The following is a 23,358-nucleotide window of genomic DNA, read 5'->3' on the forward strand; positions in this document are numbered from 1 at the left end:
GTAGAGAACAGGGACATCGGGAGATCTGTGGGAGGGAGAGGACTTGGGGGGTGGGAGGCGTGGGAAGGGGGTGGGGAGAGTGGTGGGAGAGGTATAAAACACATGGACACAGCTAGGACTTCCAGGAAAGGAGTCGGAATTTCAGAAAAGTGGATCTGGAGTGAATTAACGGGGGTAGAAAAGATCAAGGTTTTGGATGGGGGAAGATAAGAGATGGTGGTGAACAGCTGTTTTAAAAATCTGGAGGGAGGAGAGGGATTGAAGAGAGTGAGGGAGTTTGTTCCAGAGGTGGGATAAAAGAGGAATGAAAGAGTGAAGGTGAGCAGAGAGCCTAGATTTTGGCAGTTTAACCATAAGACGGTTGCAGGCAGATCTTGTGCGACCTGCAGAAATATTTGGGGGATAGAGCCCTGAGAGAGCTCGGGGAGCAAGGCCGGAGAGGAGTCGGTAGAAGACAGAAAGACCACCAACCTGCCTGCGGTGAGTGAGTGAATGGCCCTCGGAGTTAACTTCATCGCGGGAGATTCCAATGATTCTGAATGCTTTGGTTTCAACAGCGTGAATTCGAGCTAGGTGTGAGGCAGGAGCACCGGCCCAGAGGGGAGAACACTTCCATTGAGCTGCGGATGAAAGCCTTGTATGTGGTGAGGAGCTCAGATGTGCCAAGGAAGGACTTCGCACGACGCATGATGCTCAGTCGGCGACTGGCTTTGGAGGCCAGATTGGAAATGTGGTTTTCCCAGGAAAGATCATGGCAGATAGTGAGACCCAAAAGCTTAAGTGACAGAACCTCTTGGAGTGGGTTGTTGAGAAAGTAGATGGGAGGGTTGTCCAGTCTGTCTTTTCGGCGAGACATAGTAAGAGTGTGAGATTTGTCTGGATTGAAAGACATGTTCCACTTGTTTGACCAGTCTGTGATTTTGTCCAGGTCTGCAGAGAGTGAGGAGGCTGCAGACTGCCGAACTGAGGGATGAGGTATGGAGCGGCAGAGAGTGGAGTCATCAGCAAAGAGATAGAGAGGATTTTCCAGAGAGGCAGAGAGATCATTGATGAAGACCAGAAATAGCACAGGTCCCAGAACACTGCCTTGGGGAACTCCAGCCTGAACAGGAAGAGGAAATGAGAGAAACCCATTCAGGGCCACAAATCTACCAAAATCTATCAAATTCAAAATCTATCAAATTCAGTTGTAATCTATCAAGGATATTTTTTCCAAAAAATATTAAATGTGGATTTATTTAATCACTTATGACGTCTATATTAATCGAAGGAGCTTTGTCTGCTCTCTGTCTGTCTGTCGTGCTATAACTTGAGAACGGACTATTGGATTTCAACGAAACCAATGGTGGTGGATGCAGGGAACTCACAGGAAGGTTTGTGATGCAAAAAGAAAAGGAAATAAGGAAGGTTTGTGTATTGGTACATGGGCATATGTGGCAAAAACTGCAATCACCAACTTGTGATGCTGGCTATTCCCACACATAGGGCAGGATCTTCCAAGAATCATTTTTTGTTGTTGATCCACAGGTTAGCCATCAGAACTACACTACCAGTCAAAAGTTTTAGAACACCTCAATTTTTGCAGTTTTTGTTGAAATTTACACAGTTTAATGTCCAGTGAATAACCTGAAATGGTACAAAGGTAAGCAGTAAACTGCTCGAGGTTAAAAAAAGAAGTTTAGGTTAGCAAAAACGGGGAAATAATGTAAATTGCACAGTTATATTGTAAGAAAAAGGCCTTCTTCAGGGAACAAGTAATGGGTTAACAACTTACAGCTGTTCTGCAGCAATGTAAGTAAATTAAGCCTTGAAAGTTGGTGCAAACAATTCTTACAGGTGTCCCAACCTCTACTGATTACTTCATTACAAACCCCCTGTCTGTATGAAAGCAGTATTGGAACAGACTGTTATTACACCCTCAAGCATTATTTGGACAATGTTGCACAGCGGGAAGTAGTATATTGGAAACTGGAGGAAACTCGGACAGGAAGAGGTCTGGCAGACCCAAAGCCACAACAGAATCAGAAGACAAGTTTCTGAGAGTCAACAGCTTGCGTGATAGGCGGCTCACAGGACAACAGCTTCAAGCACAGCTTAACACTGATCGAAGTAAGCAAGTCTCAGTTTCAACTGTGAAGAGAAGACTTCGAGCTGCAGGTTTGAGGTGCAGCTTAACACTGGTCAAAAAATTGAGGTAATCTAAAACTTTTGACGGGTAGTGTATACCGAGGAAATGAAAAGCTCCGTTCTTTTAAACATTTAGGTGAAAGGCAGAGACGAGGAGTGTCCTGCCATAGCCTGGCCGTGCCCAATACGTACCTAATCAAGGCATTACAGAAGTTTGGCGCCATTGGACCTCACCCCTTATAACTGGAAGAGAAGACGTGATATTAATAGTACGTACAGTACTCAGTATATTGATTACTTTCTCGAGCAAATAGATTGATTGCTTTTATGTAACTAGATGGTATTCATAGAATACTTACCCTGCGCAGTCAACTTGTTGCGAGCCAACTCTTCTGTTTTTGAACATTTTTTTTCTTTGATCCAATGTGGCTGCCAGACCATGTGAGCGATTACATCATAAATTTATATTCTTTAATATAATTGTTGCATAGATCACGCCCAATACATTTCAAACTGATCAGACTAAGCGTTGTCCCTGTCGAATTATGACGTCATAATTATGGCATCAATGACATCATCGTTAACAACACCTATTCCCCATATGGAGTTCTTTACAATGAGCCATTTAAAAAAAAATTCCATGAAGCGTTTTCGGAGATATAGAGGTGCCACTTTTCTCGATTTTCCAAGATGGCGTTTGTACCACGTGACCTATGACGTTATAATTATCATTAAAAAATTCTGCAGGAGGAGCCGCACATATTCTGATAATTTTGTGTCCATCGATCTAACAATTGCAGAGGAATTTTTTTTATTCATACTGATCAGATCAAGTGTTGTACTTGTTGAATTATGACGTCATAATTAAAGCACCGATGACATCACCATCAACATATCTTATTCCCCATGGTGAGTACTTGACAATGAACCATGTATCAATTTTTTCCATTGAGCGGTTTTGGAGATATCGAGGTGTAACGTTTTTCCAAGATGGCGTCCGTACCGTGACCTATGACGTCATAATTATGAATAAAAATATTCTACAGGAGGAGGCGCTCCTATGGTAAAATTTCATGTCAATCGGACCAACAATTGGCGAGAACATGAATTTTTAAAATGCAGACACGTATGAAGTACAGCACACGGCACACTTACGTACTTGAATGCTTAACCGCGCTTTTCGCTTCGCGATTACTTGTTACCGATGCCACCTAAGGTGGGCAGAGGTCATGTTTTCACCCCTCTTTGTCTGTCTGTGAGCAGGATTTTTAAAAAACGATTCTTTACGATCGAGTGACAGGTACAGGCTGAACAGCACAATATCTCAACAAACAAGGAGCTAATGCTCCAGGTACTCTGCCTTTTGGATGGTATGAGGAATACGTGTGTAATACGAAAGCTACATGTCGAACCGTTTTTGAAATATTGCGTACACAAGCCAAGTTAGCGAGATGGTTGTCATGGCAACATAATTCAGCCAATCACAGCCGTGATCTAATCAGGTTGAGATAATGTCATGAGGAATGAGCAAGACCGCTCCTTTTTGTATCGTGATGATGCGTAGGTAGTATGGCAGATAGGTGCAGGAATTGTGCCTTTGATGATACAAGCGTGGCATTTGGCACACAGTCAGAGTTCGTCCTAAGGAAGATATTTGGCTATAGGGCCATCGCAGATTTGTCCTTTTTTGAAAAATGGCCGCCATTGTTGTCACAGGACAAATCTGCGATGGCCCTATAGCCAAATATCTTTCTTAAGGCATACTCTAACTGTGTGCCAACTCTCGTGCGTGTATGATCAAAGGCACAATTCTCCCAAATACTTCACCTATCTGCCGTACTATAGGGGGTCCGAGACCGTTTCTGGGCTATTGGGAACAATCCTGGAATGGTCGCCACTCCGACGTAGGATACCTGAATGGCTCATTCATCCCAGCGAGCTGGTACTCATTTTGCAGACCTCGGAAGGATGACAAGCTGAGTCAACCCACCTGGTGTTAATTCAACGGTATGACAGGGCTTGAACTCACGATCCTAATATCTCAAAGTAGCCACCTTCGAATGAGCCATCAAACTACCCACCTTGGGGACGGATTCGGACGATAATGGGTGGACAGGTTGGATGTGTGACAAAGACGAATCGATTCGATTTTGGTGAAGATCCGAATCCAGATCCGACCACTGACGATCGGTTAACGGTTAGAATACTTGCCCCGACTCCGGTACTCTTGGAAGTTCGTGGGTCGAACCCGGCCTATAACCAGCCGAGTCATAGCAAAGACTTTTAAAATGGTATTCAGGTGCTAATCCCGGTACTTGATACCGTTCGGACAGAGCAGCCATAGGTTGGCTACCATAGCGCACGCAGGCTTTGCTGTGCGTCAAAGATTCTTGCACAACAATATCAGGGAACATGATTGTATTATTACGTGCAGGTATTAATATCATTGTTATTTTAAAAGCAAACGCCATCATGTTGTTTCGACCAATCAACAGCGACAGGTATTAAACGTTCTTTTCAAACGAGCGCAGGGAAGGATTTGTGGTCGTTTTATTCGTTCGCATTAATATCAAGATGGAACATTATTTTAAATATTCACCAGACATTCGAGGAAAGGTCCTGAAAATGTCGTAAATCGGTGTCTGTTCAATTTGTGCTCATTTAGTAATTAAAGCGGGAAAGGCAACTCGATGTTGATAATTCAAAGTGTTCGTTAATGCGTTCTTTTTCAGGTTTGTTGGAGTTGCCGTTAACGACCGTTTCCTCGGTTATCATCGTCGTCCTGTTTTTCACGTGATTTACCGTTAAACTTCCGTCGCAGTTGCCACGACCCGATGTTGTCCTTTTTGAGATCTTCACGCATCTCGAGGTCCTCGGCTGTCTTCCATCCGACGCTTGTTGCCATGGCATCTTCATCCAACAAGGACCACAACCCGCTGAGCTCGGAACCGTTGGGATATTCAGCTCCCGGTGCTTCGGAAGTCGGTATGGATGGCACAGCCGACGTTATCAGCTCTCTTAGCTCTGGGTCAAGTGGACACACCTATCAAGCCAATCCGTCGTCTCGAGACCATGGAGAACCTGTGATACCTGACTGCGCTGATGCAGCACGAGGATTACCTGTAAGACTACATTTAATCCGTAAAAAGCCTAATGTCACCTATTCACCCATAATGGACCAACAAGAAGCCAAGTACCTGGCAATATCTCCATCAGAAGGTTCCATCTGTGCTCAAGGCAAGTTCCTGTCGTCAAACGTGCCGCCATCGCTGTCCAATCATCTTGAGCCTTCGACTGCTGCGTCCCAGCTCAATGAAGCTCAACCTCAAAGTATACGTTGGCGTTCTCAACCTCCCTTATTCATTTTCCCTTTCAAACATCCGCACAGGGTCACTTATTCGATTAGGCCCGGTTTCAAATACTCTTTGCAGCTGCCATGCCGATCAGACTCCCAAAATATTCACGCCGTCCAAGCGCAGACTCAGGCCCAGATCAGGTACCAGGTGCACGCTTGTTCTCGAGAGAAGCGATGTTTTTGTGACTTGCGCAAGAACTTCTTGGCATGGCAGAGGTATCGTCCTCTCGCCGCCTCGTTCTACTCTCAAGCGGCGGATATCGACGCCCTCGCCTGCTACTTCATGTAACTATGGGGATGACGATGTGGGAATCTTTCTGATATTCTCCTTACATTTGCTGTTAAACGATTTTTCCTTAACCCAAATGAATGTATTGTCTCTTCTTTACCCAGTCCAGCTTTGAGCAGGTTGAGCCAAAGTCATCCCCAGCTGGAACCCCAGCAGAGTGTTGCCCTTGCGCACTGCATGTGGAAGCGCAGCAGCTCCTCTCAAAGAATTATTTATTATGAGACCGCAGCAAAGTAAGAGCAGTATCCTTTTTGTTATTACTACCCTCACAGGCGAGGGTATTGCATTTCAGTCCTTTTGTCTGTCTGTCCGCACAGAATAAATATGATTTTAATGGCAACCGTTGGTCCGATTGACAGGAAATTTCCACCATCTATCTATAATTCCAGTAATCTCTGTCTGTACGTTTGTACGTTTGTCTGTCTGTGACCGCTGTTTCTCGACAACCACGGGTCCGATATACTTTTAACTTGCCAGGTATATTGCTGGGGACCCGAGGATGTGCCTTTTCAAGGTTTCATATTAATCGGACAATTACTTACCGAGCTATGTCCAAAAAACGATTCAACCAATCAGAGAGCAGCGAACGATCGCGTGTGCCGGCGTTGCGAATGGACCAAACCATTCCATGTAAATAGAGGGGGGGGGGTTCTGTGGTCGTTGCGAATGGACGAAACCATTTCATGTAAATAGAGGGGGGGGGGATTGTCACTGTACTCGCAAGCCGTTCGCCGTTCGCTTTGGCGTTGCGAATGGACCAAACCATTTCATGTAAATAGAGGGGGGGGATATAATTTTAGATAGATATATAGTACGGGCATATATATAGTACGGGCATGCCCTAGTAGGTGCAACTCCACTTGTAGAATTTTTTAAATAATTATGACGTCATAGGTCACGTGGTTCGGCCGCCATCTTGGGAAAACCGAAAAACTTTGCACCTCTATATATCTGAAAGTGCTGCATGGGAAAAAATTGAGACGTGGCTCATTGTAAAGAACTCTCCATTGGGAATAAAATATGCTAATGATGTCATAGGTGCCTCCATTATGACATCATAATTCGACAAGTACAACACTTCATCCGATCAAGATGAAATTTCTTTAGCATCGCAGGATAAATTTGAGAAAATAAAATAAAATAATAATGACGTCATCGGCCACGTGGTTCGACCGCAATATTTGTTTTTAACACAAAAGCCTTAAAACCACTGAAAACACATCCTGGCGAGGGTCTGCAATCTCTGATTGCTCTTTCTTGTTATTCTTGGAATATATGTTGACATTACCATTTCCAATCAGAAAAGAGGGATAGTGTTCTTTTCTGCTCGTAATATTTATACTGTACTGTATTTGAATGTTTGCTAAAAACATGGCTGATTGCTAAAGAAAAGAAGGTTGTATGAGTTAAAGTGAGAGTGTTTTGTAGGGGGATGTATGTTTGGGAGGTGAGTGTACAACATTAACCATCACCTGTAGAATCAGTCAATTCTGAAGTCTCCCAGCCTTGTGTGAACTACCTGGTGAATAGCAAGCAAGGTGTGGCTGTCTCCCCCTCCCCGATCATAGATTTATGGCAAATGTTTAAAACGTGCCCGCTCGGCTACCGACATACAATGGATGACACTTTCTATGAAGTGTAACAATCATATGGTCATGTAAGGTTTGTCTTACATGTTCAGTAAACTCCATGGGCCAAAGTAAACTCCAGTTCAGTAAACTCCCGACCCTGGTATGAAAACCCACATGCAAACATTCAAAAACAATATTTAACCTTAAGCTCATGCCTCACTCCACAAATTCTATGCATTCGCTCATTGGGCATGCAATTTAAACAGCACAAAATCTTATTGAAACAACTTGTGGTTGGGAAAATGGTGGATGTAGCAGGAGGCCTGCTGCTTCTTCTTCTTGCTCCGAAGAATCTGTTAAGTCAATGGACCCGTCTACCCGGTAAAGACCCCTCCCCCAACGCCATCTATCAGGGCCCTGGGGACCCGGTGTAGGAGGATAGAATCACTCCAGAGTGGTTTTATCTCCAGATGAAATCACTCCCCCAAGGATTTTAACACTCCCCCTAGGATTTTATCACTCCCACTAGGATTTTATCACTCCCACTAGGATTTTATCACTCCCACTAGGATTTTATCACTCCCACTAGGATTTTAACACTCCCCCAAGGATTTTAACACTCCCACTAGGATTTTATCACTCCCACTAGGATTTTATCACTCCCACTAGGATTTATCACTCCCACTAGGATTTTATCACTCCCACTAGGATTTTAACACTCCCCCAAGGATTTTAACACTCCCCCTAGGATTTTATCACCCCCCAAGGATTTTAACACTCCCACTAGGGTTTTAACACTCCCACTAGGATTTTAACACTCCCACTAGAATTTTAACACTCCCACTAGGATTTTAACACTCCCACTAGGATTTTAACACTCCCACTAGGATTTTATCACTCCCACTAGGATTTTATCACTCCCACTAGGATTTTATCACTCCCTCAAGGATTTTAACACCCCCTAGGATTTTAACACTCCCCCTAGGATTTTATCATACCCCCCCTAGGATTTTAACACTCCCTATATGATGTTAACACCCCCCAATGATGTTAACACCCCCCAATGATGTTAACACTCCCCCAATGATGTTAACACTCCCACAATGATGTTAACACTCCCCCAATGATGGTAACACTCCCCCAATGATGTTAACACTCCCCCAATGATGTTAACACTCCCCCAATGATGTTAACACTCCCCCTAGGATTTTATCATACCCCCCCTAGGATTTTATCATACCCCCCCTAGGATTTTAACACTCCCTCTATGATGTTAACACCCCCCTAGGATTTTAACACTCCCCCCTAGGATTTTATCATACCCCCCCCCCTAGGATTTTAACACTCCCCCTAGGATTTTAACACTCCCCCTTGCAGGATCAAATGACTCCCCAGGATTCTAACACTCCCCCTATATATTTTGTGATTTAAACAATATTTATTGCATGGTAATTAGAAACAACCATGACAAAGTTAATGAATATGAACATAAAATGATAAATGAATTGATAAACAGCGCAGAATGACGTCCTTTGTAAACGTCTCTCCCTAAAAATAGAAATACAATGTTTTTCGCATCCCCGTGTTAAACTGGGCAAATCAAATAAAGAAAAGTATAAATTTAACATTCAAATAACTATATATTTTGATATTAGAGCATTCGCAGTAATCGTTACGATACATTTACGATGTTTTATACTAAAAGGATATTTTCATTTCAACATAATATGTCATTTTAAGTTACGTTCTATAACTTTACTGCACTTTTACGAAATATCAAATACGGGTTTTAAAATGTTACTCAAATGTTTGTATATTGGCAAAGGTGTGTTCAGGTACCGATAACCAGGAAACGAGCGCTTCTGAGCAGTTCTGAGAACTGGATATATGAATGTATAGTATAATAATATTCACAAATTTCACAAAATAAAGTCTAATCTAATAGATTTAAGCGATGTTAAATGACGATGTCTGAACTCAACACCTACAATACTTATTGCATTTCCGTACTGTAAACGTCCCAATGTTTCAGTGCTCATTCCATTCATTTGTATTTCATTGACATATTCGCACTGCACATTTGTGGAAATAAATATTGTTTAATCATTTCGATAAGAATCCAAGAATCGAACTAAGTATATTGGCCAGAGCACATGTAGTGTTCCCATGGGTGTACAAAATAGATCGTACTCATTGTGCTGTTATTGAATCGAATGGATGCATTTTAAATGAGGTTACAAACCTTCTTGTGCGGCCATTTATATTCATGAATTTAAGTTATTTCCATGAAGCAATGTGAGGGGTTTCATGGAATAAACTTTGACTTGACTGCACTTTGGCTATACAATGGACAGATCATGAATGTATGATATTCATCTTCCATGCATACACCATCATCCATGCACTGAGATTTAATCCTTAATTGGATCGAGTATGATCCAGGGTAGACTGGGTCCACTTTTGCTACAAGTTAATTCGGATGTTTTGACAGTTTGCCGATCACTTTATACTCATTGTCAATGATAACGTGAATTGCATGCTTCCTATATCTTTTGCTTACAAACTATACCATATCTTACAAACCATGATCATTGGCGAACTTGGTGTTCTTTCAGACAACATGAGTACGCGATTTCCTGGAGTGTTGTTCTCACAGTTAGTATCTCAATCGAGGTCTTGACAAGGGGGGGGGCGGGATATGTCTGTTGGAGAAGGGACGGGGGTATTTTCATCTGTAATTCTACATAAGTATGAAGCGGCTAATATTTATTCCACTCGATCTTCAATGATGGATTTCGACGCTACACGCACGTTCCTCTCTACTCATGAATACCCTGCAATGCGCATTGGTGATCGTGGGAAGAAGTGAAACTTTACAGTCATCAACTCGGAAACTTTGTCGGAGTTGTTCTTCAAGCGCAAGACTACAAGAAACAAGGAAAAGCAAGGTAGGTCCGAGTTTACTGACTACTGATGGACGTCTTTACAAAAATATTTGTACTCACGTGATTTTAAAACATTCAATCTCAGTTGAAGTACGTGTAGCTATAGTTTAAACAATGTTTATAACTACTACAAAGCAAAAGTTTTTACTCACCGCTAAATTAATATTTCTTGTTTAATTAAATAAATCTCTCACAATGTTTTCAAATAACCTTTTAATTAAATTAAATTCACCAAAAGAGGATATTCTAAAATCGTTAACAATATATTCATGCTCCGAAATACCCTTCCCATGCATTCTGCAATGTAAATATTGAATCATTTGAAAACTATGATGATCATAAATGAACTCATGTCTTCTTTTGTTGTATTGAAATAACGATGGGCTCGGATTAGTTTTTTTTTTTTTCATACAAGATCGAGGCTCGTGAAAGAGCTAACATTAATCACACAAAGACAAACCAACACATACAACATATAACATGGGGAGCGGTAGACAAGATGGGGAGAGAGGGGGCAGGAAACAAAACACAACATTTGAGAGCAGGGACATCGAGAGATCTGTGGGAGGGAGAGGGCATGGGAAGGGGGAGTGGGAGAGGTATAAAACATATGGACACTGCAAGGACTTCCAGGAAAGAAGTTGGAATTTCAAACAAAGTGGATCTGGGGTGAATTAGCGGGGGTAGAAAACATCAAGGTTTTGGATTTTTGTTTTTGTTTTGTATACAAGATCGAGGCTCGTGAAAGAGCTAACATTAATCACACAAAAAGTCAAACCGACACACAAAACACAAAAAAACAAGGGGAGCGGCAGACAAGATGGGGAGAGAGGGGGAAGGACACAAACACAACATTTGAGAGCAGGGACATCGGGAGGACTTGGGGGGAGGTGGGAGAGGTACAAAACATATGAACACTGCAAGGACTCTGGGGTGAATTACCGGGGGTAGAAAAGATCAAGGTTTTGGATGGGGGAAGATAAGAGATGGTGGTGAACAGTTGTTTTAAAGACCTGGAGGGAGAAGTGGGATTGAAGGGAGTGTGGGAGTTTGTTCCAGAGGTGGGAGAAAAGGGGAATGAAAGAGTGAAGGTGAGCAGAGAGCCTAGATTTTGGCAGTTGAACCATAATAGGGTTGCTGACAGATCTTGTGCGACCTGAAGGAATATTGGGGGGACAGAGCACAGAGAGCTGGGGGAGCAAGGCCGGAGAGGAGTCGGGAGAAGACAGAAACACCACCAACCTGCCTGCGGTGAGTGAGTGAAAGGCCCTCAGAGTTGACTTCAACGCAGGAGATTCCAATGATTCTGAAAGCTTTGGCCTCAACAGCGTGAAGCCGAGCTAGGTGTGAGGCAGGAGCACCACCCCAGAGGGGGGAACAGTATTCCATTGAGCTGCGGATGAAAGCCTTGTATGTGGTGAGGAGCTCAGGTGTGCCAAGGAAGGCCTTCGCACGACGGAGGATGCCCAGTCGCGACTGGCTTTGGAGGCCAGCTTGGAAATCTGGTTTTCCCAAGAAAGATCATGGCAGATAGTGAGACCTAAAAGCATGAGCGACAGAACTTCTTGGAGAGGATTGTTGAGAAAGTATATGGGAGGGATTTCCAGTCGGTCCTTTCGGAGAGACATTGTAAGAGTGTGAGATTTGTCAGGATTGAAAGACATGTTCCACTTGTTTGACCAGTCTGTGATTTTGTCCAGGTCTTCAGAGAGTGAGGAGGCTGCAGACTGCCGATCTGGGGGAAGAGGAATGGAGCGGCAGAGAGTGGAGTCATCAGCAAAGAGATAGAGGATTTTCCAGAGAGTCGGAGACGTCACTCATAAAGACAAGAAAGAGCACAGGGCCCAGAACACTGCCTTGGGGGACTCCAGCCTGAACAGGAAGGGGAGATGAGAGAAATCCATTCAGGGCCACACGTTGACTACGACCAGAGAGGAAGTCCGCAAGCCATGCGTGGAGATTTCCATGGATACCATAGGAGGAGAGTTTGGTGTGCAGAGCTGGGTGCCAGACCGTATCGAAGGCGCGTGATATGTCAAGGGAGACAGCTCTGATTTCCTGTTTGGCATTGAGGACCTCCATCCATTGTTGAGACAGCAGAAGCAGCATGTCCAGAGTTGAATGACCTGGTCTGAATCCAAATTGATGATCTGAGATCAAGCCATTGGAGAAGAGGAAGGATTTGATATCCGAAGCAATGATGGATTCCATGACTTTGCTGATAATTGGGAGCAGGCTGATTGGTCTGCAGTTGCAAGGATCTGTTTTTGCACATTTTTTGTGTAAAGCGGTTATGTTTGCTGATTTCCAAGCAGATGGCAGATGACCTTGAGCAAAAGAGAGGGTGAAAAGAACAGAGAGAGGGTGAGATAGAGCGGCAGAGCAGGATTTTAGGACCCGTGGGCTGATGCCATCTGGTCCAGTTGCAGAATCAGAGTCGAGGTTTGACAAAAACTTCTCCACCTTGTCAGGAGAGAAGGACAGAGTCCAGGAGCAGTTGGGTTCGACTGGGTAAGGTGGGAACAGAGAGAGATGGGTTTGGGACACAATATTTTGAGGCAAACACAGAGTTTAGGCATTCGGCTTTGTCATGTGCGGTGTCAACTGTGTAGCCATTTGAGGTGAGGGAGGGGATGGAGGGGGAGCAAACACCAGAAACGGATTTGACCAGACGCCACCAGGATTTGGAAGAGGGAGACAGATAAGAGAGTTCGGTCTTGAGAACGGAGAGATATTGTTTCCTGGCTCTCCTGAGGGTAGACACACACTTGTTCCGAGCTTGGTGGAAGGAACTGAGATTGCCTTCAGTTGGATTAGCCTTCCAAGAGGCAAAGGCAAGTTGTTTCAAGGCAACTGCCTCACCACAAGATTCAGTGTACCATGGACGGGAGGAAGGGTAAGACAACTGAAGACGAGATGGGATAAATCTGTGCATGAGAGAGAGCAGTTTGCTTTGGAAGAATTCCCAGGAAGAATTGATGTCAGAGGCAGTAGTTGGGAGACCAGTCCAGATGATTGATGGCTGCTTGAAGACCGTGCCAGTCGGTCTGAATGAAACGCCAGGCTCGTCGACGCTGAGGAGGCTCTCTGAGAATGGCCAGAGAGATGTCCATTTTAACAAGCACATGATCAGAAGAACCGATTGGAGCAGAAGAAGAGCAGCAGACATTTACAGGGAAGTTTGTCATCACCAAGTCGAGAAGAGAAGATACTCCATTGGCTGAGATCCAGGTCGGGAAATTGACAGTTTGTGTCAATCCCAGTGAGTCACAGAAGTCCTTTGCTGAGGTGCCATGACTGGTGAGAGAGGAACGCACACCCAGCCAGCTGGCATGATGACAGTCGAAGTCGCCACATATGAGGAAGAGAGAGTTGGAATGAGTTGATAGAAGTTGGTCCATGTTGTCAGACAGTGAAATGTAAATGGAGTCATCACTGTTTGGAGGACGGTACAGAACACATATGAACAAAAGGTGGGAGCGGAGAAGAAGCCGTAGCCAGAGGTACTCCTGGGGGTGAGGTGGAGAGAGGGCAGTGACAGGAGAGTGAGGAAGAGTTTTTGATAAGGATAGCAACCCCACCACCAGGACGAGGCTCAGGTCTATCATACTGGAGGAGGGAGTAACCAGGAAGAGATATTAAGGAATCAGAGACATCTTGAAGGAGGAAAGTTTCTGTTAAGCAGATCAAGTCTGGATTGTCAGAAGCAACCTGTATGGAGAGATCAGTCAGGTTTGAGCGAAGGCCCCGGATGTTTGAGGTTCATACCGTTAATGAAGAGAGAGGGGGAGCATCGGGTACAGGACAGTGTAGGGGAGGGGTAGGGTAAGATGAAGGATGAGAGGGAGAGGTAGGGAGAGCAGTTGATAGTGTGTCAGAGATTACAGAAGAGTTACAAGAAAGGGAAGGATGAGGACGAAAGGTTTGATGGTGATGGGATGAGGCACAGTGAGGGTTGTTTGAGGGGGGGGGGGGGGTGGCAGAGGAAAGTAGAAGGTTGGGGGAGGTGGAGGTATGAGATAGAAGGGAGACAAAGTGGGGAGGAGGCGGCTTTGAGGAGGAGGGGGGAGGAGGGAGAATTGGAGAGGAATGGTATGGGAGGAGATTTGAAGGGGAGGGGTTGGGGGGAGTTTAGGAGGGGAGGGGCAAGGGGGGAGGGGGGAGTTTAGGAGTGTAGGGGCAAGGGGGGGATTTGGAGGGGAGGGGCAAGAGGGGAGTTTAGAAAGTGGATGATTAATGAAAGACGAACATTGGTAACAAATTGGGTTTATTGTGATTTTCAAGTTAGCGATCTGATTAAGAACGATGGAGGAGGGGTGGAATGAATGAGAATTTAGAGCATGTAGTGAGGGAGAAGTATAAGAGATTGAATTATTTTTTTTGAAGTGGAGTGAGTTGGAGAGGAAATTCAAAAGAGCCTTTTAAATAGGAAGAAAAACAGCGTGTTGTAATAAACCACTGAATAAAACTGCTGGGGAAAGTTTAAACATATTTAAATGATATTTAAACAGAACCGTGAAGAACAATCTTATATTCACAAAATACCAACGGGGAGAGGGCCGAGAGGGACAACCACGAGTCACATGAACAGGGCAAAAGGTGGATGGCAAGGAGATAATGGGGGCGGGGCGAACAGCACACGTGGACAGAAGTACACGATGAGACAACAGCACACGTGGAGAAAGGAAAATAAATGTTTTTGGTTTTTTTTTCTTGGTTTTTTTTTTGGGTGGGGGGGGGGGGGTGGGATTTAAAACGTTAGACAAAGAGTAGATGTTTGGGGGAGAAGGGAAACATCTAAGAACCAAGCAAAACAAGAAGTATGGAACTTAAGTTAACAACCACCGACGGGGGTAGCCTCAGGGTACAAGGCCGCACATGCGGAGCAAACAGAACACGATTAATTTATTACGAGTTACAGGAAATTCAAACCAAAACTAACTATAAACAAACAATAACGCATAGACGATAAAATAACGAGTTGAAATTTGACAAACACACAAATGGAAAAATAACTTCACTTTGGATGCCTGGAGAGAACCAAGCTTCAAGGTAGGAAGCTTCAACAACTAGGCCGCGCGGCACGAAATACTCGACTCGACTGCTGGTTCACTCTCGAGTTCAAATACTCTAGTTCACTCGAGAGTGAGATTTTCGGGGAGTGAGAGAATCCTGCTACACCGGCACAATTGTCCGATGTGACTGCAGGGCCATTTAGCACCCGGTGCTCCCCAATGGCCCAGGTGGCCTTTCCACAACTGAAAATTTTAAAATTGCCTGGATGACCCACAACAATGCACAAAAGGGCCCATTGGACTATGGGATGTGCGCTCGTATCGTTCAGTCTTGTGGTCCACTCATGGGGGGAAGATTAAATTTGGTTTAAAGTGAAGCTAATATATGTCATCACTATTATACCTTATCCCACATCCAGAAGTTGCACATTCGCGAAGGGTGTGGGCTCAAAGTTTTGGGGGTAAACAAGGAATTAAGGGCATGCATCGTCACTTCAGACCAAAATGTTGTTTTTCTACTTGTGTGCTCTGTATGTATTTAACCATTTTAAAAATATTAAATATGCAACTGGTGTATTTTTATTATAAATACACATCTGGGTAATAGAAAAACGTAATGTGCACAAAAAAATAATGACCTGATGAGAAAGGAACTATCAAAGTTGGTATAATTTTATATAAAATGTGTTCTGGACTATTTTGATGTAGAGTGTAATGTTGTGTGATGTAAATATGACGGTATGGACTATGGGATGTCCGCCCGTGTCGTTCAGTCTTGTGGTCCAGTTCGGGGGGGACATAAAAAACAGTTTAAAATTAAGAAATAATTAAGAAATTACCTATTTTACCTTATCCCGTGAATATAATGTGCACATTTTAGCGCAATTCGTGAAATATAAGCGACTTACAATTCTAAATAGTATTGAACGACCTGCAAGCTTTCATCCAATGAGATATTATTTAAGTAACGTCTTCGGCAGCGTCTTCTTGTTTATCTAATAAGGAACGCTGTTTGGGAAGACGACGGCAAAGGCAGCTATTGGCATTTCATTGCCGATTTACGTAAACCGCGATTTTTTGGGTCACGTCCGACGTCCACAAACAGCTGATCGCATGTAATTATGTGTCGTAAGTGGCATGATGGCTGCGGAAAGGGAGAGAATTTCTCTCAATTTAAAGTGTATTTGCAACGATTTGGTGTTGCTGATGAAGATATAAGACCCTTCATCGAATCTTTGTGGGCTTCATTTTTATGTAGTGTTCATATTTGGCAAAATCTAGTCGGAAATCGGGCTGAAATATCCATGTTTTGTGCAAGAACATGGCGGCTACATTAACGTTCCTACACCCGAAGACGCTGGATTTCATCGGCGATGCTACCAGTATTTTACCGATTCTTCGAAGCAGAAACGGGGCTTGGTTGCAAAACAAAAGCAAGAAGATAAATATTTTGCACCTACGTTGATATCCTTGTACAATAATGCCATAAACATCGGCAGATAATACTGCACATGTGTTGATGTGATCGAATCCATGTGAACATGTTCAACCAGCTCTTTCATAAATAGCATGACTAGTAGTAGTAGTAAAGCTTGCTCGTCCGTGATCAATATGTTATCTGTATTATCATGTTTGTACACAAGAAAATCTCATGGTTTGAACTCTGTCATGCAGCGGAGCTACGCCCGATTTTTCAGGGGCACATTTAACATTATTAAATCATTTTCTTGCACCTACTTGTCAGGTGTGTGCGTCAAAATACAGGTAAAATCAAATGCATTTATTGAATCACGACATTGAATGTATTAGTTTTCTTAAATTTTTCGTTTAAAAACCTGTTGCACAGCAGAGCCATGTCCAATTTTAGCAGTGCATACATTTTCTTGTTACCTTCTGTGCATCCTTTTACACCCAAGACCTGTTAGTTTTCTGACAGCTTTTTTAAAAAGCTGTCGCACAGCGGAGCTACGCCCAATTTTTCAGGTGCACATTAAGTTCCTTGCTCGATTTATCTACATTCTTGATACAGCCAAAATACATATTAAGTTTTCCAAAATGTTTTGTGTAAAGGGAATGTCTGTGGGCAGACAGAAATTGCAACACACTGCAGTGGCCTATGAGGCACTTAATTTAACTGTAGTAATTCAAATTCAATGTTTGAATCAACTGAATTTTAGGAAATAAGCCATTTTCCTGGATATCTACTGAACCATACATCAAAGATGATGCTAGAATCATGAAATGCACCTTAAAAGCAAATGTTTGGATTTTTTAAAAAGTAGACATGGATCTACATCACCACATGTAATGGGAGGTGATGCAAGGAATTCTAAAATTGAGGTAAATTTGTAACATATGTAGGTCAGGGGGTTTTGAGTTATGGTCATTGTCAAAATGTTATCCAAACCCCACATGTACATTGACAATTCATAGTCATACATGACAAAGTTTTGTAAATGTATTCACTCTTCTACATGTATGACGGATCAGGTACATGTATACATTTTGTAAATATTTCATTTATTTTTAACAAAAGTCGAGACGCCAGATTGTATTTTTTTTTTGTGGATCAATGAGATATTGATAGCCAGATTTCAGATTTTATGGATTTCTGATTTCCAAATTTTACTTCTCTAGTAGATGTACATACAAATGATGAATTGTAAAAACTGTAAAAAAAAGAAAGAAAGAATGTTATTCAAGTCATTGATTCATTTATCAATTCAAGTTTATTGATTGACTTTACAGCAAGAAAATCACTCTTCATGTAAATGTATTATACAAATCATGAATTGATTGACTATAACAAGAAAATATTAATATTGTAAATGTTAATATAAATACAAATCATAACATGTTCAATTGATACGAGGAGAATTCAATTGTAATGCCGATACATTAGAGCCCTAATTATTCTGTTATACCAGGAAACCTGTGTAATCAAACTTTCAAATACAAAGTTTCTCCACATGTTTCCAAACTATGTACGAGTCGAGTCACAAGCATAGTAACTCCTGAATAAAATACAAATACCATGTAGATAACTGTCAACCGACTATATCTGTTGAGTCTACCATCATATTTACATCACACAACATTACACTCTACATCAAAATAGTCCAGAACACATTTTATATAAAATTATACCAACTTTGATAGTTCCTTTCTTATCAGGTCATTATTTTTTTGTGCACATTACATTTTTCTATTACCCAGATGTGTATATTTATAATAAAAATACACCAGTTGCATATTTAATATTTTTTAAATGGTTAAATACATACAGAGCACACAAGTAGAAAAACAACATTTTGGTCTGAAGTAACGATGCCCTTAATTCCTTGTTTACCCCCAAAACTTTGAGCCCGCACCCTTCGCGAATGTGCAACTTCTGGATGTGGGATAAGGTATAATAGTGATGACACATATATTAGCTTCACTTTAAACCAAATTTCATCTCCCCCCATGAGTGGACCACAAGACTGAACGATACGAGCAGACATCTCATAGTCCAATGGGCCCTTTTGTGGATTGTTGTGGGTCCTCCAGGCAATTTTAAAATTTCCAGTTGTGGAAAGGCCACCTGGGCCATTGGGGAGCACCGGGTGCTAAATGGCCCTGCAGTCACATAGGACAATTGTGCCGCTGTAGCAGGATTCTCTCACTCCCCTAAAATCTCACTCTCGAGTGAACTAATCCGAGGACTGGCACACTCTCGAGTGTAATTATCCTGGGACAGAATCACTCCCCCTGTCAGGATCAACACACTCCCTCCAGCATCAAAGCACTCCCCTTTAGGATAAAGTCAATCCCCCAGAAAGAATGGAAAGATATATTTAGTTACTTTGGAAATATAACTCAGGATGTTAGATATCGTTACAATGATCAACAGAGCTGTTACTATGTATTCTAGTGTATATATACGGTATGAGCATGTGCATCATATTGTCGGATCTTAATATTCAATTGTTGAATACATGTACTATATTTGAGCCCATCGTTATTTCAATACAACAAAAGAAGACATGAGTTCATTTATGATCATCACAGTTTTCAAATGATTCAATATTTACATTGCAGAATGCATGGGAAGGGTATTTCGGAGCATGAATATATTGTTAACGATTTTAGAATATCCTCTTTTGGTGAATTTAATTTAATTAAAAGGTTATTTGAAAACATTGTGAGAGATTTATTTAATTAAACAAGAAATATTAATTTAGCGGTGAGTAAAAACTTTTGCTTTATAGTAGTTATAAACATTGTTTAAACTATAGCTACACGTACTTCAACTGAGATTGAATGTTTTAAAATCACGTGAGTACAAATATTTTTGTAAAGACGTCCATCAGTAGTCAGTAAACTCGGACCTACCTTGCTTTTCCTTGTTTCTTGTAGTCTTGCGCTTGAAGAACAACTCTGAGTTGATGACTGTAAAGTTTGCCGCTGTCTGTGGAAAGTTTCACTTCTTCCCACGATCACCAATGCGCATTGCAGGGTATTCATGAGTAGAGAGGAACGTGCGTGTAGCGTCGAAATCCATCATTGAAGATCGAGTGGAATAAATATTAGCCGCTTCATACTTATGTAGAATTACAGATGAAAATACCCCCGTCCCTTCTCCAACAGACATATCCCGCCCCCCCCTTGTCAAGACCTCGATTGAGATACTAACTGTGAGAACAACACTCCAGGAAATCGCGTACTCATGTTGTCTGAAAGAACACCAACTTCGCCAATGATCATGGTTTGTAAGATATGGTATAGTTTGTAAGCAAAAGATAGAGGAAGCATGCAATTCACGTTATCATTGACAATGAGTATAAAGTGATCGGCAAACTGTCAAAACATCCGAATTAACTTGTAGCAAAAGTGGACCCAGTCTACCCTGGATCATACTCGATCCAATTAAGGATTAAATCTCAGTGCATGAATGATGGTGTATGCATGGAAGATGAATATCATACATTCATGATCTGTCCATTGTATAGCCAAAGTGCAGTCAAGTCAAAGTTTATTCCATGAAACCCCTCACATTGCTTCATGGAAATAACTTAAATTCATGAATATAAATGGCCGCACAAGAAGGTTTGTAACCTCATTTAAAATGCATCCATTCGATTCAATAACAGCACAATGAGTACGATCTATTTTGTACACCCATGGGAACACTACATGTGCTCTGGCCAATATACTTAGTTCGATTCTTGGATTCTTATCGAAATGATTAAACAATATTTATTTCCACAAATGTGCAGTGCGAATATGTCAATGAAATACAAATGAATGGAATGAGCACTGAAACATTGGGACGTTTACAGTACGGAAATGCAATAAGTATTGTAGGTGTTGAGTTCAGACATCGTCATTTAACATCGCTTAAATCTATTAGATTAGACTTTATTTTGTGAAATTTGTGAATATTATTATACTATACATTCATACATCCAGTTCTCAGAACTGCTCAGAAGCGCTCGTTTCCTGGTTATCGGTACCTGAACACACCTTTGCCAATATACAAACATTTGAGTAACATTTTAAAACCCGTATTTGATATTTCGTAAAAGTGCAGTAAAGTTACAGAACGTAACTTAAAATGACATATTATGTTGAAATGAAAATATTGTAGCGGCTGCCGCTGAGTTTTCACAATCGCCTTGCACCTATCAAGGACGCGGAGCGATCACCATGCCGGGCTCGTCCAGGACGCCCGGGCAGGCCCGCGCTCAACTTGCCAGGCCTCAGTCGGGACGCCCGGGCATGCCCGGGCAGGCTCGCCCTCAACTTGCCAGGCCGCAGCCAGGACGCTGGGCCACGCCCCCTGGCGCCGGGCCTGGGCAAACCCCCTGGCGGAATAGATATATATTGCTGACAGATAAACGGTTTTTCAGAGTGCCTGAGTGTTTGATTTCAATAAAGCAACTCAGATGAATTCCAGCTTTTTGTCGCGTCCATTCTTCTGATCGACGTGGGAGCCCCAGCTCCTTCATTGGTGACCTATCGACATGGACACGGCAGTCGCCCTTAAACTGCCTACCTTCTGGGAGGCTCACGCGGCGGTTTGGTTCGCACAGGCGGAGTCCCTGTTCGCCCTGCGAGGCATCACGGCCGACGACACCCGCTTCCACCATGTGGTAGCTGCGCTCGGGTCGGTTACCGCGGCCCGCGCCCTGAGCCTCCTCGAAAGCCCGCCAGCCGCTGACAAATACGGCGCGATTAAGAAGCTGCTCCTCGATGCTTTCGCCCTCCCATCGGCGGAACGCGCACGGCGCCTGCTCGATCTGCCTGAGCTCAGCGACACGCGCCCTTCCGAGCGCATGGACTACATGCTTTCACTGCTCGGCGAGCACTCTCCGGCATTCCTGTTCCGGGAGCTGTTCTTCCGTCAGCTGCCTAACCCGGTACGCCTCGCCCTGGCAAACACGACGATCACAGATCCCCGGGCCCTTGCCAGAGAAGCCGACAAGATCTCCGCCGCAGGACAGCGCATCGTAGCGGCGACATGGGACCCACCGCCGTCCGACGCAACACCCAGGGCGCCCGAGCACCCGGCACGGTCGACGGCCGAACTGCCGACGCCATTGGCGGCCGCTCTACCGAGCCGACCACCTCCGGCACGACGACCGAGGCCTCCACCTGACCAAGCGTGGTGTTACTATCATGCCAGGTTCGGACAGAAGGCCCGGACATGCCGACCCCCGTGCACCTTCGGCAGGCCGGGAAACGGCCGGGCCGGCGTTCATTACCAGCCATGAGCGCCGGCCACACGGGCAACTTACTGTTCATCACGGATACAGCGTCCGGACGGCGCTTCCTGTGCGACACCGGCGCCCAACTGAGCGTCATACCCGCCTCTGACCAGGACAGGCAATCCGCGGTTTGCGGCCCCTCCTTAGTTGCGGCCAACGGATCGACTATCCGCACCTTCGGCCCGCGCAACGTCACCCTCTGCTTCGGCGGCCAACGCTTTGCTTGGACGTTTGTAACCGCCAACGTGCCCGTGGCTCTGCTAGGCGCCGACTTCCTCTGCGCACACGGACTGCTGGTGGACGTCCAACGGCGTCGTTTAATCAACGCTGAAACCTTCAGCTCCCTGGTATGCACATTGAGCAGCTCCGCGCCGACCGAGCTGGCATGCACCGTCCCGGCGGCGAACGAGTTTGCTCGCCTGCTCACGGAGTTCCCGGCCCTCACGCGGCCGACGTTTTCGGCCGTCGCAGTACGGCATGGGATCGAGCACCACATACCAACCACGGGCCCGCCGGTCTACGCCAGGGCCCGCCGCCTCGACCCAGCCAAGCTCGCCGTAGCGAAGGCCGAATTCGACGCGTTGGAGCACCTCGGCATCGTGCGGCGCTCCGATAGCGCGTGGGCCTCGCCACTGCACATCGTGCCAAAGCCGGGGGGTGGATGGCGCCCGTGTGGCGACTACCGCCGTCTGAATGACGCTACCACCCCCGACAGGTACCCGATCCCGCATATCCAAGACTTCTCCGCCCGTCTGGCGGGACGGGTCATTTTTTCAAAAATTGACCTCATACGGGGATATCACCAGGTACCTGTCAGGGCGGCCGACGTCCCTAAAACGGCAGTCATCACGCCGTTCGGCTTATTCGAATTCTTGCGGATGCCGTTTGGTCTCAAGAACGCGGCTCAGGCGTTCCAGCGCTTGATGGACGGCGTGCTGCGTGACCTGCCGTTCCTTTTCGTTTACCTGGACGACATCCTCGTCGCCAGCACGTCCCGGGTCGAGCACCTCCTCCACCTCCGAACACTGTTCGAGCGCCTCAGCGAGCACGGCCTCATCGTCAACCCGGCCAAATGCCACTTCGGCACGACGGCCGTTGATTTTTTGGGCCATCACATCACCAAGAACGGGGCCGTGCCGCTGCCAACCAAGGTCGAGGCCATCACCACGTTCCCGCGTCCCCGCACCATAAAGGCCCTGCAGGAATTCCTGGGAATGGTGAATTTTTATCACCGCTTCGTGCCCCGCGCTGCTCAGCTCATGCGGCCCCTCTACGAAGCCCTCCGGGGCAAGCCGGCCAAGCACGAC

Source organism: Myxine glutinosa, chromosome 11 (genome assembly GCF_964187855.1).
Source record: "Myxine glutinosa chromosome 11, kmMyxGlut1.1, whole genome shotgun sequence".
Lineage (NCBI taxonomy): Eukaryota > Metazoa > Chordata > Myxini > Myxiniformes > Myxinidae > Myxine > Myxine glutinosa.